We start from the raw sequence: 12,101 nt of genomic DNA, 5'->3' as shown, positions 1-12,101 counted from the left end.
TTGTTCAGACAGCTGTTTTGTTTTTTCACACTGATTCGCTATCACGGCTGGTAGGCGATAGAAAGAGCGTTGATCTCCACCTCCACGGGCCGTGCAACCAACCATTAAACACGTTTTCCCCATTGTTCACTTCCAATACTGCCTAAGGCGTCATACAATGCAGGTCAACGGTGCGAAACGACTGCCACCCAATATGGCGGACGCGCTGAGTAGTCACTTGAGCGTGACGTCAGCTGAAACCCCCCCTATTAAAGATCGTAATAAAGCTTTTAAAATACTACAGAAAAATCTAACAATCGAAAACCTTATTGATTATAAAAGGAAAAGAGCAAAAGCTCGGAAAACTATAAAGGATGCAAAAAAGAAAATGTGGAGAGAATATTGTTCATCAATAGGTGCAGAAATAAATATAAAGAATGTGTGGTCAATGTTTCGAAAAATGACGGGGAAAAAGAACAATGTTAATATTCCATCCTTAATCAGAGGACAAGAGGTATTGGTTATAAATAAAGATAAGGCAGAGTTATTAGGAGAGACATTTGCGGCAGTTCATAGTGGTGATCACTTGACAGATATTCATAGAGGGCAGATGATCTAAAAACTTGGAAATCATAAAGACTTACTAGAAAAATGTCAAAAATGTATGACAACATTAGATATGAATATAACCGTGAAAGAAATAAAAACAGTATTGAAAGGGACAGGATATTCAGCTCCAGGGGAGGACCAATTATGCTACGCTATGTTTCGACATATTCCGGAAATAACACTGAAATTAATATTAGAATTATTTAATAAAATATGGAAAGAAGGATCAATACCAAATAGTTGGAAAAGGGCAATAATTTTACCATTTAATAAGCCAGGTAAAGACTACCTGTCCAAATAATTACAGACCAATAGCTCTTACTTCTCATTTAAGTAAATGGATGGAGAAAATAATGGTTAATAGATTAGGATACTTTCTTGAGAAGAATAATTAAATTAATGAATATCAATGTGGATTCAGAACAGGAAGATCAACAATGGATGCTCTAATTAGAGTCAGCAATGACATAGAGAAAGCTTTAAAAATGAAGGAAATAATGATTATAGTATTTTTTGACATAGAAAAAGCATATGACTCACTATGGAAAGAAGGATTACTTATAAAAATGAAACAGATGGGAATAGGTGGGAGAATGTATAATTGGATAGCAAATTTTCTACTAGATAGAAAGATAAGAGTAAAAGCTGGGAATGATTATTCAAATGAATATAATGTTGAAAATGGAATACCTCAAGGTAGTGTAATTAGTCCAATTTTATTTAATATAATGATCAATGATATTTTCTATGATAATGATAAATGTATAAAATCTGCACTGTATGCAGATGATGGGGCCATATGGATGAAAGGGAAAAATATTAAATATGTGGTAGAAAATATTAAAAAAGCAATTAGTAAAGTAGAAAAATGGTCATATGAATGGGGTTTCAAATTATCAGCAAGCAAGTCTTGTTATATGGTTGTCACAAAGAAGAGAAATATTAATACAGAAACAATAACATTGTATGGACAGACTTTAGAAAGAGTAACAGAATATAAATATCTAGGTTTATGGTTGGACAGTTCTTACTCATGGAAAACACAGATAACTTAGAAACCAAGTGTAAAAAAGTTATTAATCTGTTAAAGGCTGTGGCTGGAAATAATTGGGGGGCAGATAAACAGCCATTATTAAGCATATACAGGGCTCTCATGAGAGCAATAATGGATTATGGCAGTATTATATATGGAGCAGCAGCTAAAACATCATTACAAAAAATAGAAAGAATGCAGTGTAGAGCTTTACGTATATGTACAGGAGCAATAAAAACAACACCTATTAATGCTCTCTTAATTGAAAATGGGGAAACTCCACTGGAAATGAGGAGAATTAAATTAGCTTTAGCATATTGGATGAAAATTAAAAGTAATATAGATAATCATGTGAATTCAACTATTATACAAAATTGTTGGGAATATGTGAAGTTCCAAAGTAATGGATTTGGATGGATGGTTAAATGGATTAAAAAGTATGGATTAGAAGACAAGGAAATAGCTCAATTTAACCCAATTAGCATTATTCCTCCATGGCTAATAAAATTAATACAATGACAAATGACTGGAATTTAAATGAAATAGGGATAAAAACTGATATTTATTTAAGAACTACATATAATAATTACCTTAAAATTTATACAGATGGTTCTATGAATTTAAAAGGATATGTGGGAATAGGAATATATGTTCCAGAGTTTAAAAAATGTATTCATAAAAGAATATCAGATCAATTGTCGGTTTTTACAGCAGAAATGGTGGCAGTTATATTAAGCTTGCAATGGGTGGAGGAGATTCGACCAATCAGGGTGGTTGTGTGCACAGATTCTAAAGCAGTAGTGGAAAGTATTAAGGGAGAAGGAAATGATAGAAAAGATTCGGTATTAGAAATTCATAATATTTTATTTAGATTATATAGGGGTGGAATAGATGTTTGGTTTTGTTGGGTACCAGCACATGAAGGAGTAAAAGGCAATGAAAAGGCAGATAAATTAGCTAAAAGGGCTTTGGAGGGGGAAATAACAAATTCAATTCCTTTTGGGAAAGGGGAAGGGAAATCACTTATTAAAAGTAAAGAAATGGAGGAATGGCAAAAAATATGGAATGAAGATAAGAAAGGAAGAAGATTATATGAAGTGCAAAAGTCAGTTCAAATTCGAAGCATTAATGAAAGAAACAGAAGAGAAGAAATAATAATTAGTAGATTAAGAATAGGTCATACCTACTTAAAAGACATGCTTTATTTAATAGGAAGGAAACATAGTGATAAATGTGAGAGATGTGGAGAAAAAGAAAATGTAGAACACATACTAATGAACTGTAAGTCATATAAACTTGAAAGGGAAAAATTAAAGAGAATAGTTAGAAGTATAGGGCATGAATGGAATCTTAAAGGTATATTAGGAAATGAAGGAAACATAACAGATATTCATAAATTAAGGAAAGCATTGTTTATTTATCTTAAGAATACAAAATTAATAAATAGAATCTAATAGATGTGAAGTAACGCTACTACACACTCATGTACAGTAGGTGGCGGTATGCACCTTAAAATTGCTTGTGATCCGCCATAATAGAAAAGAAGAAGAAGAACACTCCTTTGCCGGTCCATCATCGTTCTACACACTCTCCATGCCAGTCCTCGTTTTTTGCCTTAGAAGATTTGTTTTGCTTTCTCGTTTAAGGTCAGTCCTGCCAGTCTCTCTGAAAGACTTTGTATTATGCTGCTTGTTCCTGGAGAAGCTCTGCTTTTTGTCCTGGTGTCTCCAGAAAACTGCTAACCTGACTAGCCGCCCTGGAGAAGTTCTGCCCTGTGGCCTGGTGTTGCTACGAGGCCTGCTAGCCGAGCAGAACTAAGCTTTCCTAGCCACCTACTGATTGGGGACTATCTCTCTCTGGACCATCAGCTCCTGCCATCATCTACATCCCTGTTCCCGTGCAGTCCTGTCTCTCTGAGACAGGACTGCACTAATGATTGAATGAATTATGTTTAGGTCCACTAGATGGCGATCATGAGTTTATGTGAATGCATAAATGTAAAGAATAGGACAACAGAAGCAGAGAGAGTCTTGATGACACACCTGTGAGAAACCTGTGTGAGAAGATCCATGAAAGGAGACTTGAATAAAAGAATCGGAGCAAGACAAGAGGCCTGGTAATTGTCAAACACGAACATAACATGGTGTCAGGAATGAACTGAAAGGCCGACCATGGAGCTGAAACCACCGGAGAGCTTGAAGCTGACAGGAAATGTGGATGAGCATTGGTGTGCTTTCAAACAACGCTTCCAACTGTATGTCGCCGCAATGGGGTTGGAGACAAAGCCGGAGCCAAGAAAGGTAGCAATGTTGCTGACCATAGCAGGAGCGCAGGCTTTGGAAGTCTACAACACATTTGTGTTTGATGAACCAGAAGACAAAGAAAAGTTGGATGTTGTGCTAAGTAAATTTGATGATCACTGTTCTCCTAAGAAGAATGAATGTTATGAGAGATATGTGTTTCGTTCCCGAATGCAGACTCAGCATGAACCCTTCGATAACTTTCTGACAGACCTAAAAGTGAAAGCTCAGTCGTGCAATTTTGGTCTGCTGAAGGACTCGATGATCAGAGATCAGATCGTCTTTGGAGTACGTGATGGGAAGCTCAGAGAGAGACTGCTGAGAGAAGTTGAGCTGAACCTGGAAACAGCGGTAAAGATGTGTCGGACAAGTGAACTGTCTCTGCAGCAAGTAAGGACATTTTCTGAACTTTCAACAGGAACTACTTCACAGTTCAGTGATGGAACAGCAGCAGTAGGAGTGGTGTCCTGCCAGAGGAAACGACATGCACAGACAAGGCAGCTGCAAGAAGAAGCCACTGCATGAAAAGTGAGATTTTCGTCCCCGTAAACTACCGCAGATCTCCCTCATTTTCGGCAGTTAACGACAATTTGCAACCCGCGCTTGTTGCCGTTTTCAGTGCCACAAATTGTCGGAACCGGACTCTGACGTATGTGGAGAGCGATCAGCTGTACTAATGGCCCTAATTAGCATATGAATGCAGCGAACCCGCGCGGCTGGCCAGGTCTGGCTTGAATAACCTACTCAGTATTGGCTGAAACCACTATTTTTAAATAAGTAAAATCGCTCCTGATTGGCAGCAAAACCACACGTGGCCAGGCCAGGCTTGAATGTACTTACTGAGTATTGGATGGAACCACTTCTTTCAAACAAGTAAAATCACTCCTGATTGGTTGGCAGATCCCCAATAACTTATTTACACATACATATATATATATATATATATATATATATATATATATTTATTTATTTATTCATTCATATTATGCTGTATATTCATGTTATCCTATGTAGGCTACTACACTATTATTAGGCTACCATCAAGAACATGAATGAATTTATACAGGAAATGAACATTTGCCAGAAAGATGTTTATGCAAAGAAAGAGCTTTATTAAAACAAACACCTATATACAACGCGAGGATCCAAAAACTACAACTCCGTGAACTGTCCGTTTGCCTCCTCGGGGTTGTAGGTAACTGCTGGCAGCGTTCTTTCTGAGGCAGGTCCGATGTGCAGACGCCTACTGTGCGTGGCTCTGTACTTCGGCGTCGCCTCTAACCGGGACTGCAGCTTCACACAGAGTTCAGAGAGATCCGGTGTTGTGCGCAATTCTGTTCCCCCGTGAAAATCTGTTTCCCCTGTGTCGGGAATGCGCTTTGCAGCAGGTTTTCCCGGCGCTTCTAATTGATTTCTCGGTAAAACAAATCCTATAATCATGTCTAGGTTGTAACAGTCAGTTTAATCGGCAGTTGTTTACAAAATTGTAGAATAAAAATAAACAAACTATGTCTTCTTACGCTGTATTGTGTTATAAATGGCAAGATAAACGGTCTTTTTCCAACTTTTGTCACTTTAACCTGACAAATAAAAGTAAGCCATAAAACACTATTCCAGCACCTACTGTGTATTTATGATTTTACATTGCTGAAAGAGGAGGATGGGATGGCTGATAGCAGGACACAAACATTATGGCTGTTTCTCAATTCACGAGAATGCGAGCGCGTTCTCGTGAATTGAGAAACAGCCTAAGACTTCCTGAAAACATAAGAGTGTAGACTTCCCAGTACATCCCTTTGTAATATAAAATATGACAGTTTACTGGATTAAGGAAATTTCTAGTATACTACATCCTATCACACATAATTTTTGAGAATTTAGAAAGATTTGCTCTTTATTTCCCAAAGTTTTCGGGAGATGTCTGAAAGACCGTTTATTTTTATTTTACAATTTTGTAAACAGCTGCCGATTAAACTGAATGTTACAACCTTGACATGATTATAGGATTTGTTTTACCGAGAAATCAATTAGAAGCGCCGGGAAAACGGCTGCAAAGTGCGCTCCCGACACGGGGGAAACAGAATTGCGCACAACACCGGCCTACGAAATGGCGGCGGCCGTCCAATCCATCCAGAGACCACGCCAACAACGCCATCTTCTTCGCCAGGCTGGAAAATAATTAAATGAGAGTGGTATGAATAAAAATCAAACGCAAGTCACAATAACATTAAACAAGGAAGGAGAAGCAGTAAAAACAAGTCACTTACAGATAATGTCGTCTTTATCAACATCGTGTCAATATGGAATTGCAGACATAGCTCCGAGCAAATAGGAGGTCACCGCCTCGCTCCGGTTCATAGCGCCTGCAATTTGTCTCCGAGTTGTGAAGACGGCATACTGCTTCCTGTAAATGAAAATACACTTTAATAAAGCTTGTTCTTTTGCAAGGCTACTAGGCTAATCTTAGATTTGGTTGTAGGCTAGGCTACTTTTAGCTTAGCTAGCAGTCACCGAACATATTCTTACCTAAGCTTGGGTTTCTGCACCCGTCTTCTCTTCTTAGAGTTAGTCTCTCCCGCACAGTTGTTCGACTGCAGAGCCGCCAACTTGTCCTCTATGGACAGCAACCTGGAGTTTACCGAATTCTGCAGTTGAGTGAACCGCTCATTCATATCGGCACTATTAGCTGACGAAACGGTCCACTTCTTCTTCTTCTTCTTCTTTCGGTTTTTATGGCGGTTGGCAACTAACTTTAATGGTGCATTACCGCCACCAACTGGACTGGAGTGTGGTACTGGAGTCTAACCTTCCCTAATAGGTTGCAAACAAATAAAACAAACACACAAACAAACTAACGAAACAAACCAATCAAAACAAAACAAACAAAAAGATCATACTAAATTATTTTATTAGTCCTGTATTCCTCAGGAAGCCAATTACGTAGTTTACACTCATTTCCCCTGTGTTTTTTTTGCAGAAGTTTAGCCTCATCTGTTCTCCTTGTAATTGTAAGACTAGTCTTTGTCTTTCTTCCTGATATTTATTACAGTGTACAATAACATGCTCTATAGTCTCTGGACTACCACAGAATTCAGTTGCCATCAGCATGCTTCTTCATTATTCAACAAAGTTTTATTTAGACGTGTGTGTCCATACCTCATTCTAGAAAATACATCCTCCTCCTCCTTGCTTCTGTTTGTATTTCTGCTCTTTCCCACTTTATTCTGAATGTTATAGAACTGTCTTCCAGTCTGCCCACCGTCCCATAATGTTTGCCATTTACCCTTAACTATGTTTTTGACCATACTTTTAATTTCTTCTTTGCTGTAGTGCACTTCAACATCTATATTAGAATGTCTAGCTGCTTGCTTAGCACTTTTATCTGCTAACTCGTTTCCTATTACTCCTATATGAGCTGGTACAATACCAGAGTTATATTAATTCCTGACTTTATTAGATTATTTGCAGCTTGCAGTATATCATACACAATGTCTTGCCTTGATTTTGACTGAAATGTTTTCAATACTGATTAAAGCTGAGCTGGAATCTGAAGCAATTACTGCCTTCCTTGGCCTATTGACCTCCACCCAAAGCAAAGCTAGCCACACAGCAATCAATTCCGCTGTGTAAACTGCTAAATCATCACTCATTCTTTTTCCAACTTTAATGTTTAATTTTGGAATGACATAAGCAACACCCATTCTTTTATCAGTTAGTTTAGATGCATCTGTATATATAGTTAAATCCTCACTATACCTCTGCATTAAAGTGGGACTTATTTTTAGTTCATTAAACCCCATTTCATTTACTTTAACCTGAATGACCCAACCAAAACTTCTGACTTGAACATTTCCACGCTCTTGGCATTGCTTCAGTACCGACTGACTCATATGAGACAGTCCACTGATAGCAATCAGCAGTTTCTTCTCGTCAGTCTGCGGACTGGCTGAAAGTTGTAGATCGCGTCCAAGAGGAGTTGAAGGGGAGTTGAATGTGAGACATGGGTAAACTCCCCCTGCAACCCTGATTTGCATTTGTATAGCTCACAGCATTTTCATTTACATGTTAAAGCCTCCCCTAGAATTAGGAGGAGGGGGGGTCATGGGGGGACCACGCCAAGCAAGGCCCACGTCAATTTCTGACAATTCACGGCAGTTTTCGGTGTTGCCTGCAAATTACCGTGAACAGCCGTTAACCTGAACTTCCACGACAATCTACAGTGCCGCATAGTGACGAAAATCACACTTTTCATGCAGTGAGCCATTATCAACTGTAAGCGCTGTGGATCACGGCATAAAGTGAGACAATGTCCTGCTTACGGTAAGCAGTGTTTAAATTGCCGTGGAAAGAATCATTTTGCAAAGCAATGCTTTATGAAGAGGAAAGAAGACAAGAAGAGGAATCGTGTAAACTTAGTAGATGATACTGACCTAAGTGATACATTCTTTATTGGTGTTGAGAGCTGTGAAAATGAGTCAGAAAAAGTGCAGCGTATTGACAGAGATGATAAATGGATAATGCCTTTGTTGATAAATGGAACCATGGTTAAGTTCAGATTGGACACAGGTGCGAAGGCGAATCTCATAAGTATGTCCGATATAAAAGAAATGCAAGTAAAACCTCACCTAAAAGAAGTAAAGTCGGGTCTAAGAGACTATAATGGACAATCAATTGAGTGCATTGGAACATGTCAGCTGAATGTGACAGTTAAAGGAACAAAACATTGTGTGTTCTTCTCAGTTGTAAAGGAGGATCGTGAGTCGCTTTTAGGTGATAAATCCTGTGAAGAACTTGGACTGGTGAAAAGAGTTTATCACATAAATACTGAATTAAATGAATCTAATAACCCTGTGGATGCAATGCTTCAGGATTATGAGGATGTCTTTAAAGGACTAGGTGCTGTACCCTGCACATACAAGATTCAGCTGAGAGAGGGCGCTCTGCCTGTTGTGCATGCTGCTCGTCGCATACCAGCACCACTGCGAGAGGGGTTGAAAAATGAATTGGACAGAATGGCCAAGTTGGGAGTCATTCAGAAGGTGGAAGAGCCTACAGATTGGGTTAATTCCATAGTGGTTACAAAGAAGAAGAATGGAGAATTAAGAGTATGCATGGATCCAAAAGATTTAAATGAGAACATCAGGAGAGAACATTATCAAATACCCACTCGAGAGGAAATAATCAGTGAGATGGCTGGAGCAAGTTATTTCACCAAGTTAGATGCATCACAAGGGTTCTGGCAAGTAAAGCTGGATGAAAGCAGTACCAAGTATTGTACCTTTAACACACCTTTTGGAAGATACTGTTTTCTAAGACTTCCTTTTGGGATAAAATCGGCAGCAGAGATATTCCATAAAGCAATGGAGCGGATCATAGAAGGCTTGGTAGGAGTGAGAGTCTACATTGATGACATCATTATCTTGGGATCAACAGCTCAAGAACACAATGACAGATTGAGACGCGTCATGGAGCGCATACGGAAAAATGGATTGAAGCTCAATAAAAATAAATGTGAGTTTTGCGTCGAAGAAATTATGTTTCTCGGAGACAAACTATCTGCCCAAGGTGTTCAACCAGATAAAGATAAAATACAAGCCATCTTGAAGATGCCACCGCCTGTCGACAAAACAGGTGTCCTGCGCATCATGGGGATGATTAATTTTAGAGGAAAATTCATTCCCAATTTGAGTGCAAAAATGACAAACATTCGCAGACTCCTGTGCAACGATAGTAAGTTCCAGTGGACAGAAGTTCATGAACAAGAGTGGAAGGAACTAAAAAAATATCTGACTACGGAACCAGTGCTCACCTTCTACGATCCAACTAAAAAAATAAAACTGTCTACAGATGCCTCAAAAGATGGGCTTGGAGCAGTTCTTCTTCAGGCTGAGAATGAACATTGGAAGCCAGTGGCTTATGCGTCCAGAGCCATGACGAAAGCTGAATGCAGATATGCTCAAATAGAAAAAGAATGTTTGGGGCTGGCTTATGGACTTGAACGGTTTCATAACTATGTGTATGGTTTGCCATCTTTTTTAGTTGAAACTGATCACCGACCCTTGGTTTCCATCATAAAAAAACATCTGAACGAGATGTCACCGAGGATTCAGAGGCTTATGATGAAGATGCTGAGGTATGAATTTACGCTGATCTACACTCCAGGGAAGCATCTGATTCTTGCAGATGCTCTGTCTAGAGCCCCTACGGACAAAAGTGTGAGTTCAACTGAAGAGGATATTCAGTGCCATGTGAATTTGGTGTCCACTGTGTTGCCTGTGTCAGATGGCAAGTTACAGCAAATAATTGAGGCAACAGCTAAGGATACAGAGTTACAGTTGGTCATGCAGAATATGGATGAAGGATGGCCAATAGGCTCATGTTCCCAGTTCTTCAAAGTTAAAGCTGACCTAAGCGTGGTGAATGGGCTGTTACTGAAAAACAACAGAATTGTGATTCCACAAGAGTTAAGACAGGACATTCTACAGCGGATTCATGAGGGTCACCTAGGCATTGAAAAATGTAAAAGAAGAGCTAGGGAATCAGTTTTCTGGCCTGGACTGAACAAGGATATTGAGTTGTTAATAAGTAAATGTGACACATGTCAGACATTTAGAAACAAACAGTGCAAGGAACCTATGATAACAACTGACATTCCAACATCACCATGGCTGAAAGTGGGAATGGATTTGTTTCATTTTAAAGGTAAAGATTATTTAGTGATCATTGATTACTATTCAAATTATCCGGAGATGGCTCTTTTAGCTAACATGTCATCAAATTGTGTCATAACTCATTCTAAATCAATCTTTGCAAGGCATGGGATTCCACATATTGTGGTGAGTGACAATGGACCATGTTTTAGTAGTAGAGAATGGCAAAAGTTTGTGGAACAGTATGATTTCAAGCATGTAACATCAAGTCCTCATTATGCTCAATCGAATGGAAAAGCGGAGCAAGGAGTTCATATTCTTAAGCAACTTCTGAAGAAAGCTGCAGATAGTAACTCTGACCCGTATTTAGCTTTATTAAGCTACAGATCATCACCATTGCAATGTGGATTTTCACCTGCTGAACTTTTGATGAATCGGAAGATTCGTACAACTCTACCAAGTTATGAAAGTAAAGAACAAGGTGCAAAGAAATCGTCAAAGTTGGAGTACAAGTTACGAAAGCAGAAAGCAAAACAAAAGTCATATTATGACAGATCAGCTAAGATTCTACCCCCACTGTCATACAAGGACCCAGTAAGGATTCAGGATGATAAGGGATGGAATACTAAAGCAACTATTCTGCAGGAAGTAGCTCCACGTTCATTTGAAGTGAAAACTGAAGATGGACAAGTTCTGAGACGAAATCGTCGCAGTTTGTTGAAAACTCCATTAGATCCTGTTGAGGAGTCCAGTGAAGATTCTAAGGACTCTCAGATTGTTTCTACAACTGAAGAACATTGCAACATGGACAATATTAGGGACAATCCACCTGTGCTAAGAAGATTTACCAGAGTGGTGAAAATACCTGATAGACTCAACTTGTAAAAAAAAAAAAAGTTAAAATGTCTGCATATTGTAATTCATGTTTTAAATTAGTGCTAATTCGGATAGGTGAAAGTGAAGTAAGCTTCATTATAATTATGTGGTATTATGCTCTATAGGTTTCATACAATGTCTGTTGTTATTCTTTGACAGGATTATTTTTGTATAATTCTGACTTTAAAGAAAGGAGGATGTAATGATTGAATGAATTATGTTTAGGTCCACTAGATGGCGATCATGAGTTTATGTGAATGCATAAATGTAAAGAATAGGACAACAGAAGCAGAGAGAGTCTTGATGACACACCTGTGAGAAACCTGTGTGAGAAGATCCATGAAAGGAGACTTGAATAAAAGAATCTGAGCAAGACAAGAGGCCTGGTAATTGTCAAACACGAACATAACAGTTTTATCATCAAACATCTCATTCAATAAACTCACAAAAGATTCCTACCTCTGTGTGTAGTGCGTTCGGGTCATCAGAACAAAACATGACAATCTGATGGCAGCAGGAATGAATGACCTGCGGTAACGCTCCTTTTTACAGACAGGATGTCTAAGTCTGTCACTAAAGGAGCTGCTCAGCTCCTCTACAGTCTGGTGCAGGGGGTGGAAGGTGTTGTCCATGATGGATGTGAAGTTGGACAAC

General features: G+C 38.8%; 1 long non-coding RNA gene across 1 annotated transcript; it reads left to right on the top strand.

The window, feature by feature from the left end:
- Positions 1-3,243: 3,243 nt before the first annotated feature.
- Positions 3,244-11,899, top strand: LOC118560200. The gene is made up of 2 exons (XR_004929168.1): positions 3,244-3,518; positions 11,860-11,899. It is a non-coding gene; the product is annotated as an uncharacterized LOC118560200 (long non-coding RNA).
- The last annotated feature ends 202 nt before the right edge of the window (positions 11,900-12,101 follow it).

This window comes from Fundulus heteroclitus, unplaced genomic scaffold (genome assembly GCF_011125445.2).
Source record: "Fundulus heteroclitus isolate FHET01 unplaced genomic scaffold, MU-UCD_Fhet_4.1 scaffold_40, whole genome shotgun sequence".
Taxonomy (NCBI): Eukaryota; Metazoa; Chordata; class Actinopteri; order Cyprinodontiformes; family Fundulidae; genus Fundulus; species Fundulus heteroclitus.
Note: the sequence above shows the minus strand (reverse complement) of the source record. Positions and strands in the feature narration are given on the sequence as shown.